We start from the raw sequence: 19,057 nt of genomic DNA, 5'->3' as shown, positions 1-19,057 counted from the left end.
TCTAGGTCCCTTGATTCAGTGCACTGGAACTCAGTATTGAATGGTGCTGAGCACTGCTCTTCCACTGAAATGGAACCTGAAGAGTCCCTATTACTGAATTAATTTCCTTATCACAGAATCACAGAATCACAGAATGGTAGGTTTGGAAGGAACCTCTGGAGATCATCTAGTCCAACCCCCCAGCCAGAGTAGGGACACCTACAGCAGGTTGCACAGGGATGCATCCAGGTGGGTTTTGAATGTCTCCAGAGATGGAGACTCCACCACCTCTCTGGGCAGCCTGTTCCAGTGCTCTGTCACCCTCAGAGTAAAGAAGTTCCTCCTCATGTTTAGGTGGAACTTCCTATGATCAAGTTTGTGCCCATTACCTCTTGTCCTGTCCCCGGGCACCACTGAAAAGGGCCTGGCCCCATCCTCCTGACACCCACCCTTTAAGTATCTATAAGTGTTGATAAGGTCCCCCCTTAGTCTTATGTGCTGTTAGAGTTTTGCTGCTACGTTTCCTACAGCAGCTTCATCTCTCAGCGACATATAAACACTTCATATAATGTAATTATGAGTTGTGGGCCATTTAGGATCCTATAACTTTTGTTACTATGAAATACCATAAATGTGTGCTTAGTAACTCTCTTGTCTAGTGCCAGAAATCATCGAACAACGCCAGGCAGGATTAGCACCACGGACAGCGCTGCCACCACGGCCGGGGCCGCCGAGCCCGGGACCATCCGCCTTGGCGGGGACCCCAGGGCTCTCTTGGCCAGCTGCTTGCTCAAAACAGACTCTGCTGGGAGCTGACACCGACTTGCTTAGGATTTTTTTCCTTTCTTATTTTGAAAAATTCCAAAGGTGGAGTTGAACCACCTCCCCGGGATACCTGTTCCGCTGCTTGACTGTCCTCACAGGACTTGCCTGTTTTCATTAATGTCCAGCCTAAACCTCCCTTGATTCCACTTATACCTGTTGTCCTTGTCCTCCCACTATGCACCATGCACCGTCTGGGCGTCTGGGAAGAGTTTGGTTCTATTTTGGTAACCTCCTTACACGTATTGGCAAGCTGCTCTTAATCCCTATTTTCAACAGGCTGAAGAAACCATCTTAGAAGCTTCTCCTCACAGGACAAGTGCTCCTGTCCCCTGACCAGCTTGGTGGCCCTCTGCTGAACTTGTACCAGTTTATCAAGTCTTTCTCCAAACTGGATACAATACTCTAGATGTAGTCTAGCAACTGCTGAGTACAGGGAGAAAGTCACTTGCCTCAACCTCATGGCTATGCTGCTTGTAATACAGTCTAGGATGATGTTGACCTTCTTAGCTGCCAGCACACCCTGCTGGCTCATGTTCAGATTGCGCTCTGCTAAGACCCCCACAGCCTTTTCTGCAGAGCTGCTCCGCGGCCAGGCAATCACTAGCCTGAACCTTAGACAGGGGTTCTTTGTTCCCAGCTGCTGGATAACTCAGGAATTCTGGTGGCTGGTAAAAAAAACAACCCCACAAGATTTCTTCTACAGCTGTCTTAAAAAGGAAGTAATTTTAACATAAGTATTTTAATGAGTAGTATTAAAAGTTACGAGACAGACATTCAAGCTTTTTGTATTTCTTAAGCTGTAGACTCCATGCAGGAGTGCCTGAATCTTGCAAGGTATCCTGTTGGCGGACTAAATGAAGTCAAAGGAAGGAAATGCACAGTGGAGGAATACACCGTGCTTTCTTAATAGCGAACAAGATCATTGTATTAACTGCAGATAAGGAAAAGAGAACCAGCTTCCATCTGTTTTCATTCTATAATTTATAACTGAAGGAAAGAGCATAGCATCATCAACCCCAAAACACTGATTGTTTTTTGTTTCCATCTAAAATAACTTAGGTATATGCCCCCTTGCCAAACATTTGTATTACTTTCTCAGCTCAATATGTTCTCAATACCACTTTTCTGTATAAAAAATTAATCATCACCAGCTGTTCTAGAAATTATTTCTCTTGAGTGTATTGTGTAAAAGTACAAAATATCTCTAAACTAGTATTCAGTGAGTGGATATATTGAAAATATATGCCAAGGAAATCAGGTATTTTGCAAGAAGACTTATAAGCAGGTCCAAGCTCAGATATGTACTCATGTGAAATAAATTTTTCTTTAAACTATGGTTATCTAGAGGCATTTAAAGGGATAAAATCCTTTAAAAAACCCTAACCCTTTAAAGTGATTTAAAGGGTAACTGATAACTGAAATAAAATTCACTTGTAGAGGCTATCTAGGAATTAATACTTCAGAGCATTCTCATATTTCCACTCAAAACAGAATATGATTAATATTTTTAAACTGTATAACACACCAAGGCAAGTTTTAAGAATTTCTTATTCAATACTCTCCATTTGTCATGAATTTAGTGTTAGTTAGGAGAAAGTTTTTAGGGATCTAAAGTACAAGATGTTGCAGGTGGCAGCATTACCTGTCTTCTGAATGTGCAGACCCCTTCAGCTGGAGACATGAAACACTTATTTCCCATTCATTACCTGAAATTATCCCACTCAAATCCTTCCACTAGAGGACTGCTATCATCAGATCTGCAAATTTTACTACATATTCCTGCAGAATGTTTGTCTAAATTAAAAATACATTAATAGTATCTACCTTTTTTTCCTCTGGGATATGCACACACTCACATGCACAACTCATTTTTCTGTTTGCTCTACTACCAACTTACTCTTCCTATAGTCCCCCCCACCAAATTGGCCTTTGTAATAAGAAAAATTACTGGTTCTCTGAAAGCAAAAGAGAGGATGTAAAAGGCAAATGCATGTATGAATGAATGTGTATATATGAGGCAGGATCAAGGAAAAGCATCCTCTGTACATGTTTGTGTGTGCATGTATGTGGGCACATGCATATGTCTCGTTTTTTTTGGTGCCATGGCTACAGTATGGACCTATAGTTACCCTGGTGAAGAGGGAAGGGGAAAACCCTGGGTCCCCAAGCCCAGTGGATTCAGCCACTCCTTAACACTCACCAGTGATGTACAGACTAGGCAGATGAGGACACATTCTCATGGCTTATCCACAAAAGTGTAAGGCCAGAAAAATGGAATTACTCAGGGCAGATCCACATTTTTATATATAATCGGGACAGGACTTCTGCAGGTGTGAAAGAGAAAACAAGGTGAAACTTGTAAAACAAGGGAAAAAAAAAGGAAGCAGGGTTTCCACCTTGGAAAGAGGAATAAAACTTCTTTCATCACTAATGGCCAGTCTTAATGGCAGCTGTCTTCAGCGGGAGCTGGGAAGGATGCAGTATTCCTTTGCATGCTGTAAACTTTTTGGGCAAACTTTACTCAGGGGGAACGTGTTGCTCAGACAAATATAGTCATACTTATCAACCATTTCACAGGCAGTACTCTGCAGTCATGTCTCTCCTTTTCTCCTCTTGCACCCGGTGTTTTTAGCTGAGTAGGAAGAAAAGTGGCAGATTCTTTCCCAATTTTCCTGCACTGGTGATTCACTGAAGGCAGTAGCTTTGTCTCATGAGACTTTACCTTGCTCGGGGGTATGATTTCAGGACACAGATGTGCTCTGTTATCACCTTATACACTTCCATTCCTACCACAACAGATAAGATCTGAGGAAAGGGAATCTATTGCTTGGTGTCTCAAGGAATTAGAGGAATTGGCATTGAAAGCTGCCAGATATAATAACTGTTCTTATGATTGGACATTATTGTACCTATTACGTTAGATATTGCCTAGTCTTCATCTGGCGTCAAGATCTATGCAGTATGAACACAATGTAAAGTCATCTTGCATTTTTCTCTCTTTCTTAGTTCAGGCTGGATTATTTAGTCACACCAAGAAATTTGGTCCGAATAATTTACTTGTAAGAAAGTTTTCCAGTCTGTCAATCTGCAAAGCAGTATAACTCCAGAGCAACTTCACCTTGATATATAATTGTACTTCTTAAATATATACAGCATATCCAAGTCTGTCCCACTAATAATTTTGTACTTGAATTTCAGGCCATTTTGTGAGCAAGGTCTAACATTAAAGGAAATTTGAATTAAAAAATTAATATTGCTTTAGGCAAGATACTACAGAAGAGGAAATGTGTGGAAAATCAAAGAACAAGCTAGGCAAAACCTTGAAGAAATAACTTGAATGCGGTAAATCTTAACTTTGCTTTTATGGCATAGGCAGATAGATTGGATAATGTGAGATCTGTTCCAGCTTTATGTTCTGTGAGGCGTTGTGGAGTTCTGATCCACAGGAATCACAAGGACCATTGGTAGGGTACTAATGGGAAGCTTGTGTATGGAAGCTTAGCCTGTGAAATGGAGAAGACATCTTCAAAAATCTGTAGCACAATCTCTATGCTTGTTCCTGCATTCTTTGTTACAGCCAGTGTAGAGCAAAGCTGAAGCTTGACAAATGAGTATCCTCTGCTTTCCTTTGTGTCAAGGGTTTAATATTTTGCCATAGGCAGAATCCCTTAATGTTTTCCCTCAAAGACTTTCATACTGGCTTGGCAGATATTGGTGCATTTCAACAATCATAAGTTATCTTAATGACAACTTTCTGTAGATCATTTCAGGGTGGTTGGGATTAATTTCTTAAATTCTTTTGAGGATTCTTTTGAAGCACACAGAAAAGTGATTTTCCAGTGCCTCCCAGGCCTTACAGTACTCTTAGAGATTTACTTTCTCAAATTGGACCCAAAGCAACAATGATATTACAAAATAAATGTTCTTTCCATTTAAATATATTTGACACGGATCTGGTCTCTTCTTTTAACAGTAATCCGTTTCCTGTGACCCAGCAATCCAATAAAGTATGAATCAGAGTTTCACAGTTCCCTACAGTGGGAGCATTGGCCTTCGGGGCTAAACAAAGCTTCCTGCAATTGCCACTATAAAAATATGCTAATAACAAATAAATGAAGTGAGCTACACAGACAACTGGGTTCAATGTTATCAGCTGGTAGGTAGCACAGTTCAAGCTGAGATCTTTGATAGGGTCGTTGGTGAGGAGAAATGAAGGATCCTTTTAGGCTCTCACAAAACACATTCCTTTTATTTCAAAGGTGCTTTTGAATATCTATTTTGTGGGTTGTTAACAATTACTATCATTCTTTTCTCTGCTTTAAGTGTGCAAGTCTGGGAAGTAGTCACTATGATGTTAATTTGATTAATGGCTGTAATGGCTGTAATGTACATTAGCTTCTAATACACCAAAATTAGGGAAGTTCTGTATTCCAGAAAGTTACCTGAGAAACTTTAAATGTAAACTTATATACGGATACACTGATAAATAAAAGAAAACCTATATTTAGATAAACCTATATTTAGATAAACCTATACACATGCACATAGAAGTGGTGCAGACTTTTCCTTATCGCGCACAGATGACCTGTGGTACACATATACATTTGATCTTACTAGTTTTTTAAAAAAAAGTAAGGCGCCTTCATCTCTTTTGTAGACTGAGGATATAGATGCTGAACTTAATTATTAAATTGTTGCCTAAAAGAATAAAAAAAGATTATTTCTCTCATCAGGGTGGTTGCTGTTAATGAAAGCATTTCTTTATGCAGCCCATGCAGACAAGTTACTAAAAAGCACGCAACCAATAAGAAAACCTATATTTTCCTTTTTACCTTCAGTATTTAATAGAATGAGCTTCTTCAGGTGCTACCTGCTTCTGTGTTAAAGAATGCGAGGGTTACCACATATTGCTTTCAGTTGAAACAAGCTATGTGGCATCTACTTTCTGTTAATACTCACTGGATCACTTCTGCAAGCCAGATACAACTCATTTCTAAGCAGACACACAATACTACGCTTTCAATGCCATGACTGTACAAGGGCATTAGGTAAAGTTTCAATTCTGGTCTGGATTCAAAGCGTTTGAGTTCAGGATCAACACAGAGAGAGAAAGCAAGTCCTGAATAACTTACTGAAGTGGGCTGAATTGCCTCCTGGAGGTGTCTGCCTTCGTCCATTGATCATAAAGGCAACCTACAGCTACTAGCATCCTAATTTGGGAGGCTCAGTCAAGTCAAACAGAATGGGCCCGGACCTCCATCTCCACCAGACACTTTATTCTTTTTGTTCTTCACTTGTTTGCAAAACACGTGGTAGTTAACACAGAGCTACAAAGAGAAAAGGTGTAGTTAATCCACTTCTGTCCTTGTATTCATCTGTGCAGAAACGAAACACAATGTAGCCCTTGCTCTCACATACTTTATCCCTGGTATAGATTGTGAGTCTTTAAAAGCTGGACTTCACTTGACTTGCAAGGGGCCTCTCTTCCACAATTTAAAAGTGTCTCTGAGTATACGGTTCCCAGTATTTGACAATGCCCTTATTGTCATTACCATTCTTCGTACCACTGAAGTTTCTCTCCGCACAATGCATATAAATAAAAACAATAGCGCATAAACCTGTAAATGTGAGTTTCAGTGATTTTTGATGTATTATAATTTTTATGAAACTGGTCAGTATCATTAACTTTTGGCAACTATTTTTTAAGGGGAGACATATTTTCAACTTATTCACGTATTAACATCTCAATGTAATATCTAAAAAATGTGTTCAAATGAGTCACGTGTAAACCTGATATAAACAGAACACTACTTGATAGATTCAGCTGACATCAGATTGGCAGGAAAGGAGTCTTCTTACTACATTAAAATCTATCAAATGAGGAAAACATCAATTAGTGGTTAAAAATAACAGTCTCTTGGCTCTTTAAGTTTACTCAGGACTGTATGTTTCAGTTAAATTAAAGTGCATGCATCTGTAAGCAACTAGGTTGTGCATGATTATTTTAAGAAGTACACCACAATGCCATTCCATGACTTGTGGTCCTCAGCCAAGTGAACACTTAAAATTGAATCCTATTATGAATGTAATATCTCCCTGTCAGGAAATATCACTCACCTCAGAACTGGCTTACCTCCTTCCTTGTGTGCCGTGTGACCCCCAACTGCTAAGGGACATTGTCATTTAAAAGCTTTACAAAATGCAGAATCATTTTTGCATAACGCGTGTGAACATATGATGAAGTGAATGCTAAACTCAAGTAGCACAGAACTTATCCTGCCCAAAAGGCAGATTTGCGGGGTGAAGAAACTGGCTCAGGGGACTGGTAACAGAGTATGGAGCTTTCTGTTCCTTGCCAAAGTCAAATTTGTTAACTTGCAGTAATTCTGACATAAGGGAAATGATCATCTATTACGTTTATGGAGAGAAGCAATGACGGTGCAGGGTATCTCCATTTTCTTAATCTCCCTTTCAAACCCTTGATTAGATTAACATCTCCTGGCACTGGGCATTGCAAGCGGAGAAGAGGTGAGGAACGGTGCGGTTATTTCTGCAGTGTAAGAGTTATGTATATCCATCTCCCAGGGGTTCATTGGCATGCAGAATTCAATCTTCTGTCTACCACAAGGTGTGGAGACAGTCTGGTAAAGCAGAATGATCTGTACTGATTTTACAAATAAACTAGACTCTAGCATTTTTCCTAAATTTTGCTAAAATAATTAATATTGCTTAAAGAATCTTGACATCACCTGTGGGAGTTAGATAAAAAAAAGATCTAAAAAGCTTTTTAAAAAGTAAGAAAAAAAAGGTGAGACAAATTGTTTCTTGTTATTTTGTTTCCCTACGTACAGATGGGCTTCTTTGCATTTTCCGGACAGGAGATCTGTGCTTTTTACTGCTTCTAATGTAATGAAATAAAACACGCAAGTTCTAAAAATATCTTAGAAAATATGTTTATCTTCACCATAAAACTTTTTTAATACAATTTTCACATTCTAGAACAATGAGCATTGTTTTTTTAAAAAAATAGCACTACTGCTGTATGATTAATTCTTCAGATATTTTTTGCAGATATGCAAAGGTATTGAGGTGCAGTTACATCCTATAAAGCAACCCTTTCTACACGGCACCGTGCAATTCTGTGTTCTCTTGCGCTGCAGGCAAACAAGCTTTCTCGCTCTGTAAACAAAGAGGAGGAAAAACTTTCAACTTAATCAGTAAACAAATTCAGAATGGTTTTCTTATTGGCTGACATATAAGCTGTAATGGAGAATCTGCTTTTTAGTTAACTGTTCTGCAGATGATTTGCCAGCCGGAACAGCAGCAGATCACTGTCTCATAGTTGTATTGACTTTGCACTAGCAATGATTTTTTTGTCAAAGAAGTAAATATGAATAAACTCATAGGACTGAATGCTGTGCATCTGATGAATAAGATCTGGCATAAGCAAGTTCCTGACCATAATGACCACTTTAAACAAATGACTGAAGAAATGTTAATTGTTGCATGCCTCCGTTATGACTCAATTAGAGCCCTCCTGCTGAATAAAAAAATTATGAAAAGGAACAGAAACATTTGATTGCCAAAAGTCATAAATTAATTTCTTAAAAGCTACATGTAGGATAAACATTTTAAAATGAGCCTACATGTTTTATATATGTAGGTCCTAGTGTTAGTGAATCTTAGCATGAAACTTCTGTTTGAACTTTAAATGACTTAGAAGCTTAACTTCCTCTAACTGTCCATGGGATGCTTGCAGTGCTAACATTTTCCTCAGCTTTTTCTTTCTACATCTTACTATTTCATAGATAATGCCAGTCTTTGTAAATTCCTCTATACCTAAAAGCAAGCCATGCAGCTCAATGGAGGTGAACTCTGCTACATAGGGATACACTAGAGAAATCCATTCACCCAAAGGGCACTTTATCAATGCCCCAGTAATGTTTTCATGATTGCTGTATACCAGGAAATGAGAAACTCAACTGTATGGCTATATAACAATGAAGTCATATGTATTATTTGAAACACAGATTTGTAAGAGGAGAAAAAAAATCACTGAAAAGCCCTAGAGATAAATTATATTCCTAAGATTATGCTCTACAATAAGGATCTTTCTCCCTGCTCAGTTTTAGGGGCTGGATAATGAGCAGATTACCGTGGACCAGGATGTGTTTTTATAACATCACCTTTGCTCATGTCCGCTTGCCTAAATTGAAATGCTGTCTTCTTGTTTACCTGTCCCTCATTGCCTGTGATTTGATACTGTGATGTTGTATGATAACAGATTAAGTAATCCCATCCTCTCTCGTAGATATTTCTTATTATATTCTTGATGTATATTTTAAATTTTAATGTTTGAGCTTTAAGTTGCTTTGTCCTCTTACAGACACTGTGATGCCCAAATCTCATAACGCTTCTGAATCACATATAAGCTTAGTAATGTAACTGTAAATAGTTTAATCACAGCTAGCTGTAAAACTTAAACATGATGGAGAGAAATAACTAAGGAGCATGACAGAGTGACATCCCTGCACCTCCTGCTAGCTTCAGTGGACTTTCAGGATGCCCATCACAGTCTCCTGAATTGTGCAGGTATGTTGTGTTAGGTCTACACCTGTTTCTGAGCTTGAGTGCAATTTAAAAATTGAATCTTTAGCTCTTGTTGTCTGCAGTTTGACACGGTTGCAAAATGCTGGAAGGGGATCAGCTTTCCAAAGCTGGGCATGGACTTCTCCCTGTTAGCAGACCTGACAATTGGTTGAATGGAAAATATTGGTATCTAACAACTGGCAGACAGAAAGTAATAGTTTTTGCACTTCTTGGAAAGAGCTCGGTCAAACCTTTTAGCTATTTCTTACTGGCTACATCTAGCAGGCATCTGTTAGGCACTACCTGGCTGTGTCTTAGTCTGAAAACAGCAATGCTGGGTCCGGAGACTTTGCAGACCAGACCTATAGAAACACACCTGAAACAAGTATGATAAATGAAAGTTTTGAGAAGCGTGCACAGATATTTTCACTTTTTTAGATAAAGATCCACTACTTAATGTATTTAGGCACTTCAAAAGCCAGAGAAGCATCATCAAGGCACTAAACCAAGGGCTAAATGAACAGATGGACTTCTGTGTTTCGATGATCAGAACTGCAGTGTCTAATATTTAAATGCCTTCACACATCTAGTGGAATCCTCTGTCCCAGGCAAGCTTTCCACGGGGCTTCTCAGAACAGGATGCCTAGGAGGCAGCATCGTGAGCTGAGAAGTGCAGGTGTGATGCAGAACTGCTTGGCAGGATGGGAAGGTGATGTTTCTGCCATGTCAGAGACGTAGGCAGATCTGAACAAAGGCTCCTACTGATGGCTTCTAGCATTTGGAAAAACATATCTAATGCATTGCAAGATATTTGTACTGTTTGCAAAGCACGCCCTTGTATGTATTATAATGATGCGTAGTGAGTGCTACAGCCCTTTTGAAAACTCCATTACTCGCTCATCTTTGGGTATCTTTGTTACTTTTATGGAAGTGAATTAAGCAATTTTCAAAACAAAGATTTATATGCCAAATTCCTGTTTATGGGGTTTTGTTGGTTTTTTTTTACTTTTTTTGGTAACATGCTACATTACTTCTGCACTGTAGCTGATTGTAATAGAAAGTTGAGAAATATAGAAAGTTGAGAAGTACTGTCAAGGGAAAAACTAGGATATCATAGGGATACTATGTCTACACCTATATTGTGACAGATCAAAATCATTAATGTGACATGCAAAGACATACACTTAAGGATAAAACCCAGAAATCTCTGCTAAGATCTAGCACTTTACCAGCTGGAGGTGACTAAAGAGAAAAATGATCTAGTAGATATGCTGCTATCAAGAGCCATTACTGTAACGCTGTCATGTGTGTGTATGTGTGTTGAAGTACAGTCAATGGCTAGTTTATATAGAAACAGTAGAATGTGGGATGTGCTGCTGTCACGAATGATGTTGGTACAGCCATGTGTGCAGTTCTGGTTACCTGTGTCAAAAAAGATGAATTCAGAGACAAAACCAGAGCTGAGGTATTGGTGTGATCAGTTGAATACAGAGCCTCCTACAGATCAGGAGACAGTATCTTCTTGTTTACTGCAGAGAAAAGCAGTTGATTGGGAACACGATGCTGCTAAAAACATATAATAGGGTAAACACTGGAAAGGGTAAATAATTATTTAAATAAAAGGATAATACAGGCGAAAGAAAAGTGAATATAAACTGTCTATAAGTAAATTCAGTTTGAAAGTTAATGTTTCTAGCCATCTGAATAATGAGAATGAATAATCAGAAGAATATGAAACACACCCAAAGCCTAAACTTCCTATTTTAAAAAGTAGGTTAGTTTGTTACGATAGTGGTTGAATCTGACATTAAAGTACTGGGTCCTATAATCAGTGCATCCAGTGTTTCTTAACGTCTACCCTGGGCACTTCTGTGAAACTGTCTGAGTACCAAATAACCACAGACAACATCACACCTGAGTGATCTTGAGCTTCGTCAACTCTTGGGTTAAACATTAACAGCAGCATCCTTCTGTAAGGACATAATAGGGCAGATCCACTCAAAGAATGAAGTCACCTGTATTCCCTACTGCATGACAACAGAAAACAACCTTCGTCCTTTCAGTTAAGCATTTGAACAAAATCAGGTAGATTTACCAGTGCTATAGCACTGTCTGTTAATAAAATCATACATGCCATTGCAACAAATATCTGAAAACATATATCATACGGAAACGCATTTATGTTCTAATACATATGTCCAAACCAAACTCTTATTATATATTCAGTGGTGTTTTTCCATAATATTGCTAGTATAAAAAGAAGTCTTTAGAAATGTACACAATTTTTGATACTGAAAGAGCACCATTGTATAATTAGACACAATTGTTACATACTTTGTAGCTTATATGACTGCCCAGCATAATTATAGTGTCTTAACTATTAAGCATTAAGCATTAATGGTTACTTTAAGGGTCATATTCCACCATTTCTACACTGTTCACAGAAATTCTCTTTCTTATGAGAATTCAAATGTAAAATTATTGCATTCTCACAAAGAGGAATCAAACATTTACACAACTTCTCTTCCTGTAGTTTTGTTTCATATTCCTGTGAAAGGAGATTTAAAGTATGTATATATGCATTGTATGTATTGTATCTAAAGTACAAATATATAAATGTATTACAAATTTACAGGGTACCAGATATAAAACATTTGTCTGATGATTCTAACCGGCTGCTGCACTGGTTCCCAAGGTGGATTTTTAAATCTATTTACATCCAAATAGATTTTTTTAAAAAGTCATGAGAAAATGTACTGTACAGAATCAGGCATAAATAGAGGAGCTATACACTAGAAAACCCCATGTGTTTCCATTCCATTTCTAGTTGCCTTGGTCATTTTCATAGACTTGATTAGTCATAGATACCCTTTTGTTTTGTTGTTCCATCTGCTCTCCATAGGTTAAAAATAAAGAATCTATATAAAGTCTGGAAAGATTGTAGGGTTTTTGCTGTTGGATAAATTAGTTTCCTTCTTTTTAACTTTTCTGACTGGCTTCTGATTTTGCTTATCTATTTCTGATATTCTGTTCCATCTGTTTATTTATCAGCCCTGCTTCTTTTTCAAAACTACAGAAAAGAAAATTATATTGCTTTATAAAAGGATACCAGACAGGTTACTGCCCCAGATTTCCATAGCTAGATAAATTTGATGCAACATTGCTCACTAACCTTCTACACTAGGCAATGTATTCGCACTGTGTGGCTTATTAAACAGCATTGCCATCACGCATAATATCACATTATAGTGGGCTGACATAAGAAACTCTAACAATAATGAGCCATTGATAGACCTTAGGCACAGACCTAAACATAGTCAATAAAATCACATCAGAAATAAGAAAAGAAGCGGTATAAAAGAACAAAACCTCTAAGATAGCAATGCCTAGTTGTTATTGCCTTGAGCTCTCTATTAGGATTCCTGGAATGCTCTGATGGCTGAGCAAACTCTCTCTCTGCATCTCAGTCTGCATCAACATGTGTCAATGTGTCATGCCACGTAAAAATTTCTTATCCCTATCTGCGCAGAACAAGATATTCTGAAAATACCTAGGTAAAAGTTGTCTCTCTCCCCTTATATACCCTTACTTTTCTGGTATATTTAAAATTGGCTTGCTTACCACTTTATCTCTAAAGCTCAAATTAGGGCAAAACTTAAGCAACCCTGAGAGAAGGTATTGAATGTCACCAAGATAGCGATCCATCTGTAGCTAGTATTGTGAAATCCTCATCTGCAATGTTGTTTGTTGTCCCATCAGGGATGAATGTTCTAAGGTCATGTTAAAGGGCATTCATTGCCTTTGGTTTACAGCTCTCTATTTCAGTCATGATGATCACAGCCAGCTATAACGACACCAGTTGGATCAAAAGCAGCACTTGGGCAGATCTGCCTGTCTTTATGAACTATTCTGCATATATCTCTGTGTGCCTTCTGAGAATCCACATATGCATTCCAGCAGAAGTCAACCCATTCTCCTCTGAGTCTGCTGGAATACAATTAAAAGAGGCATGCTCCCCCAGGAACATGAGATTTATTAGAGGTGGAGCAGTTCCCCTCCTAATTACAAGTATATATACATATGCATATGTATACACATGTATGGAATAAATAAATAAATAGACATGCATAAATATGCATATATTAGTACTACTTTGTTTTTCATTTGTACTTTCCTTTTCCTCTGTAAAATTGCTTGTTTTGGCTTGCTGGCTTCATGTTTGCTTGCTAACAGAAAACAAACAATAGTTTTGGTCTCCAGTGTTACTTTTTGTGCAGTGGTTTCTTTTCTGAATAGAAAGACTGAGTAAGAGCTCTGCCAAGCACCTCAATACAGCGCAGGTGAAATAATTTCTGATGTGCTTATTCCTTCTGCAGCCTATTCAGTGTTGTTTACTTCTTCCTCATTCTGTGTCTTGAGCAATAAACAACACTGAATGAGGCACTACAGCCTCACTGCCCTGAGGGGAGAACAGGTAGTTTTCTGCTTCCACAAATTCTTCACTAAAGTATATACACGAGCCTTATTCTATAATATAGACCAATTTACAATGGGATTCCACTCTTTCTTTGAGAGACTTTTGCAGTTCCTGCTTAGTTCTATGGCTGACAACTAGAAGGCTAATGCACTTATCAATCAGATATTAAAAAAACCAAAAGGCTCATCATGGTATTTTTGTCATAGATGAAAGCCATGAAGTCACGGACATAGAGAACAAGAAAACAATGCCTGGAATAGCAAGTTGTTTGTTTAGTTAGTAGACCAAGATGCCATTTACTAGATATTCAAAAAAGACATCTACAAAATCCTGAGAAAAATTAAAAACAGAACAGAAATTCAAGTCACAGCACAAAATATGGACTAAAAGGCAATAATTTCACACCAATATTATTTTATTGGAAAGTAACTATGCCCAACTAATCACTTTTGCTACATAACTGTAACCCTACTTACCTATTTTTAAAAAAGAATTTACCTCCACAGACTGCTGATTTCCTTTTGAAAGGATGTTTATGAGACTGTTTGAAGTTAAAAGCTAATAAAGTCTGCAGTCCTCTTGGAAAATCCCTAGAGTCCCTAGGGAGTCTGTGCTCTCTCACCTACAGCGCTCCTGGGATAACTGGGCTGGCCCCAAACGCCAGCCAGGAAGACCCTAGCTAAGGGTCTATACAGTATAGAAATGTGAACAAAGGTCTCTGAAGGAAATACAGAGACACTCAGTGTTTAGTCGTGCTACACTGTTCAGGAAAGTGGAATAAATCACCAGGATTCTCATATTCTTCATGTTTGGTTGTTTGCCTTTATTTGCCGTTGTCCTCAAGTGCATTAGTTGTGCTAAAATAATATCTTGCAGTCAAATCAATGTGCATTATGTATATTAAAGTTTAGCACGTAAAATGGTAAGCATACCATAAAAGGCTGAGGGATTTGGGTCTCTTCAGTCTGGAAAAAAGTCGGCTGAGGGGGGTCCTTATCAACACTTATAGATACTTAAAGGGTGGGTGTCAGGAGGATGGGGCCAGGCTCTTTTCAGTGGTGCCCGGGGACAGGACAAGAGGTAATGGGCACAAACTTGAACATAGGAAGTTCCATCTAAACATGAGGAGGAACTTCTTTACTTTGAGGGTGGCAGAGCACTGGAACAGGCTGCCCAGAGAGGTGGTGGAGTCTCCGTCTCTGGAGACATACAAAACCTGCCTGGACGCGTTCCTGTGCAACCTGCTCTAGGTGACCCTGCTCTGGCAGGGGGGTTGGACTAGATGATCTCCAGAGGTCCCTTCCAACCCCTACCATTTTGTGATTCTGTGATTCTATGATACATTACACAGAAGAGGTCACTTGTAAATTCCTGAAGTTTCAAGTACATATCTAGCCCCCACAAATTAAATTGCAGTGGAGTGCATCTAATGACAGATAGAGGCAAGACTATGGAGCTAGAAGGTTTTTAAAGGAACTTTGAGACATTATATCTTTAAAAAAAGAATTCTGTATATACTTGAAGCTTTTTGCAATGCAATTATACGTAATAAACATGCATTTATTTGGATCATTTTGTAGTAATGTAAATTTGGGAGAAGATATCAATAAGGAAGTAAGATAGTTCCTTTTGTATTTTGGAAATGCGCGAACCCTGAATAGTCTTTGAGGCAACCTGAGGCAAACCAAAGGAAAATGGAGTGCTACAAACAGGCAGAGTTTCTGTTTTCATACTAAGATACTATCAGTCTTGTTTCTCCATCACACAGATGCAGAAAGTGTGGGATGGCTAGATGCAACTCAGACGGATTGAGACGTTTTGCAGGCTTAACTCCTATGAAGAGTGGAAAGGCTCCTATTCACACCAGTAAATTGTAAATCAGTACAGTTGAGGGTGTTAATGAATTCCACAAAACAATCCAGAAGGCCAAGCTTTCAGGCTTAGAAAGATCAGTACTGGCCTAAATGCAACAAGAGGCACAAAGGGAATTTCAAAGCAAAGTAGAGAGCTTCTCACTGAGGTCTAATAATTACTGATCTCTGTATTATATAAACCAAATTACTCGACAGAGAAGAATCTGAGCATTAAAAATGAATGTCTCTGTTAGGGTGTTCCGGCATCTGTTCATATCCAGACATGTTCCAAGTTATCTCCAGAAATGAAATAGAATAATTGGGTCAGATCCCAGTCACTCATTTGCCTAAACTAAAAGGGAGGAAAGAACTAGCAGTCTTTATCATCATCCAGATCTGGATATTCCGGAGAGCAGTTAGACCTTTTCCATCAATTTCCTCTTAATTTAGTTACCAGCCAAAGGTTTTTCTAGTGCAGAATGTTATTATGTTTAACACCTGCTGTGTTATGGCACAATTTTCTTTACGCTGACATTAAAACAGGAAGAGGAGAGTGAGTGATTATGTTGTAAGATACAAGCTATACTTTTGAAGATTTACTTCTTGGCAATTAAAAAACCCAAACATATCTGCATGTCTGCCTTTCTCCATACTGAGGTGAAGAACACTCCACTCAGTGCCTTTCTATTTCTTATGTTTATTATCTACTTCCACAACCTGTGGAAGTTCTGCATTGCAAATTACTTTGATGCAACAAAAACCCAATTGCGGCAGTGTTAGAGCTGTAATGGCAAGACCTAAAATCTGTAGTTATGGGTAACTACTTTAACTACCACACAGGCCTAAACTTGGCGGGGATCTCTAAAAAGACAATGCAGCCACCGCAGTGAAATAATAGGCCTGGCTGGCTTCCGACAAACCCCTTTGGGGCAATCATTGTCAGCTGTGTGTTCACCGGCTCGTGGAGGACTTGTGGACAGGTCATCTGGCAGATGGCTTTGGGCTGTGGGCCAAAACAGGTGAGTGGTCAGAAGACCACTCCACTTTCCAGATCTGCTGGGAAACTGGTTTACATCGTCCCTGCCTGGAATTCTGCCACAATAGTTCTGCAAAACATTTCCATTTCACCTAATAGAGGTACAGTTCACTTTTTCTAAGTAGACTACATGAGACCTAAAAAAAAATACGTTAGGTATCAGTATCTGTAAGTGTGAAGTGAAGCATTTCTGACAGAAGGTGCCAAGTGGATGCACAAAACAAGAAGACGCTCAGTGTTGGACTGCCAGCAAAGAGGAACATGGATTCTTGTTTTTGTGGGCATATAGGGATGTAGCTTATCTCAGACATTCACCTGCAGTAGACACCAATGCAAGCACCGGTGTGCATTAATGGAATGGTGATGAGATGCTGTGTATGCTGCCAGGATAAGCCACAGTCATGAGAAATTATACCATTAGGTGGTGAAATGTAGACTGGTGTGAAGGGTGGATGAGGGATGCAGACGGCGTGGAGTTGAGAAGATTTTTCCTGTTTTTGTCATGCCTGCAATGGTGCTTTATATAAAAACACAGGTGAAAGCTGTAGAGTTAGAACACAGCTTGTTTGTTCATCAGTGTAAGGGTTGTACCTCTGATAGCTACATCTGCCACGTTTGGCCTCCATCAGCAGATTGAAGCGTGAAAGATGTCTGATTGAATTAAAATGCTATTTATCTTTAAAAATCAACTTTTGGAAGGCTTTTCTAGGGAGACAGTTGATGAAGAGTCCTTGTTCAGCTACTTGTTCAGTGACTGCCACCAGGTTAATGTTTCAAGTGTAGTCAACCATTTTTCAGTGGTTGAGGTTGCAACCATTTATTATTGCTACATATAAAAAGAGTTTGCTTACAAGTCTAGATATAACTTCAGGAAAAAAGTGATTTTAAGACTTTTGGGTGGTGGTAGAGAGAAAACAAGGAAACAAAGGGAAACAGGGAAGTTCTGTCACCCTGTCAGAAATATTATTATTTTTTAAAAAAATTTTTGAAATTAGACTGAAAAGCTGTTAAGACTGCTTTTTTTTTTTTTTTAAGATTAGAGCTATCAGTTGAGCTTGCATTTTAATCTTCTATAGTCTATTCATAATCTATAATCTTCTACAGTGAACAGTGAACCTAGAAGGTTAATGCTTAGTTAATACTTAAAATTCATGTGAATACTTTCAACCAGCTGTAGGATGTAGTAAAGGGATTTATGAATTAAAGGATGATTGACGCTCTAAGAAGCTCTTGCTGACTTTACAAGACAATTCACTCATTTTTCAGTTAATTTCATAGTTCATTATATTCAAGATAGGTTAATGGAACATTACATTCCACTTTCCTTTTTCTTTAAGTAAAAGGGGCACTGGCACTACAGTGTTAATTGTTTAATGTTATGGTTAGATTATTGGATTGATTAAATTGGATGAGTTAGATTAGTGGCTCCGAAACATGCTATCACACATCTTATATTCCTTCTTCTTTGGAATATTTTAGAGTTTGCAGAATTAACATTTTAGAAATCACATCCATACACAGACATATTTGGAGGTTGTTATTGTAAGCTGGAACTTAAAATAAACTCCTTAAAATTTGGCCAGAAGGATCCAGGACTGATTGTTTGGTATAGCCAATATTTTTTTCCCCTATGATGGGAAGTACTTGTTACAAATGTAACTTGGTTCCAAAAGGTAATGCAGGGAAAAACAAGACCATATTTTGGTACCATCTTTCCCCAAAAGTAGTTTCAGTAGTTTGCAACGGGGATCTATCAATAACTTCTGCAGTGCCAGCTCCACCACCTGAGGATGTGCCAACAGTTCTCTTTCTGCGCTGCCAGCTGGTCTTTCCTGGGTGATGAACAGCCACATGTTCCCCATTCCTCTGCCTGTCCCTTCCTGCGCCACACAGAACTAGCACCATCTCTAGGAATTCATAGAATCATAGGATCATAGCATAGTTTGGGTTGGAAAGGACCATCAAAGGTAATCTAGTCCAACTTCCCTGCAATAAACAGGGACATCTTCACCTAGACCAGGCTGTCCAGAGCCCCGTCCAACCTGACCTTCAATGTTTCCAGGGATGGCGCATCTACAGCCTCTCTGGGAAACCTGTTCCAGTGTTTCACCATCCCCATTGCAAAACATTTCTTCCTTCTATGTAGTCTAAATCTTCCCTTTTTTAGTTTAAAACCATTACCCCTTTTCCTATCACAACAGGCCCGCTAAAAAGTTTGTCCCCATACACAAGATGCATCTTTCCATCACCTAAACTGGCATGTGGAATCTCAGATACCTGTATCACAGGCCCTTTCTG

The 19,057-nt window shown here is 38.8% G+C and overlaps 1 protein-coding gene and 1 long non-coding RNA gene across 3 annotated transcripts in view; one reads left to right on the top strand and one right to left on the bottom strand.

Annotated features, from left to right (window-relative positions):
• LOC128912661 (uncharacterized) overlaps positions 1 to 17,580 on the top strand; it is an 83,296-nt gene extending 65,716 nt beyond the window's left edge. The window contains exons 9-10 of one of the 2 annotated variants that reach the window (XR_008467717.1): positions 6 to 136; positions 639 to 17,580. This is a non-coding gene — a long non-coding RNA (uncharacterized LOC128912661). Of the gene's footprint in view, positions 1 to 5 lie in introns of both variants that reach the window. The other variant, XR_008467716.1, reaches the window with a different exon arrangement.
• KCND2 (potassium voltage-gated channel subfamily D member 2) overlaps positions 1 to 19,057 on the bottom strand; it is a 279,161-nt gene that overhangs the window by 81,719 nt on the left and 178,385 nt on the right. The gene's annotated exons all lie outside the window — the stretch shown is intronic.

Source organism: Rissa tridactyla, chromosome 1 (genome assembly GCF_028500815.1).
Source record: "Rissa tridactyla isolate bRisTri1 chromosome 1, bRisTri1.patW.cur.20221130, whole genome shotgun sequence".
Lineage (NCBI taxonomy): Eukaryota > Metazoa > Chordata > Aves > Charadriiformes > Laridae > Rissa > Rissa tridactyla.
The sequence above is the reverse complement of the archived record's forward strand: the minus strand, read 5'-3'. Positions and strand labels throughout refer to the sequence as shown.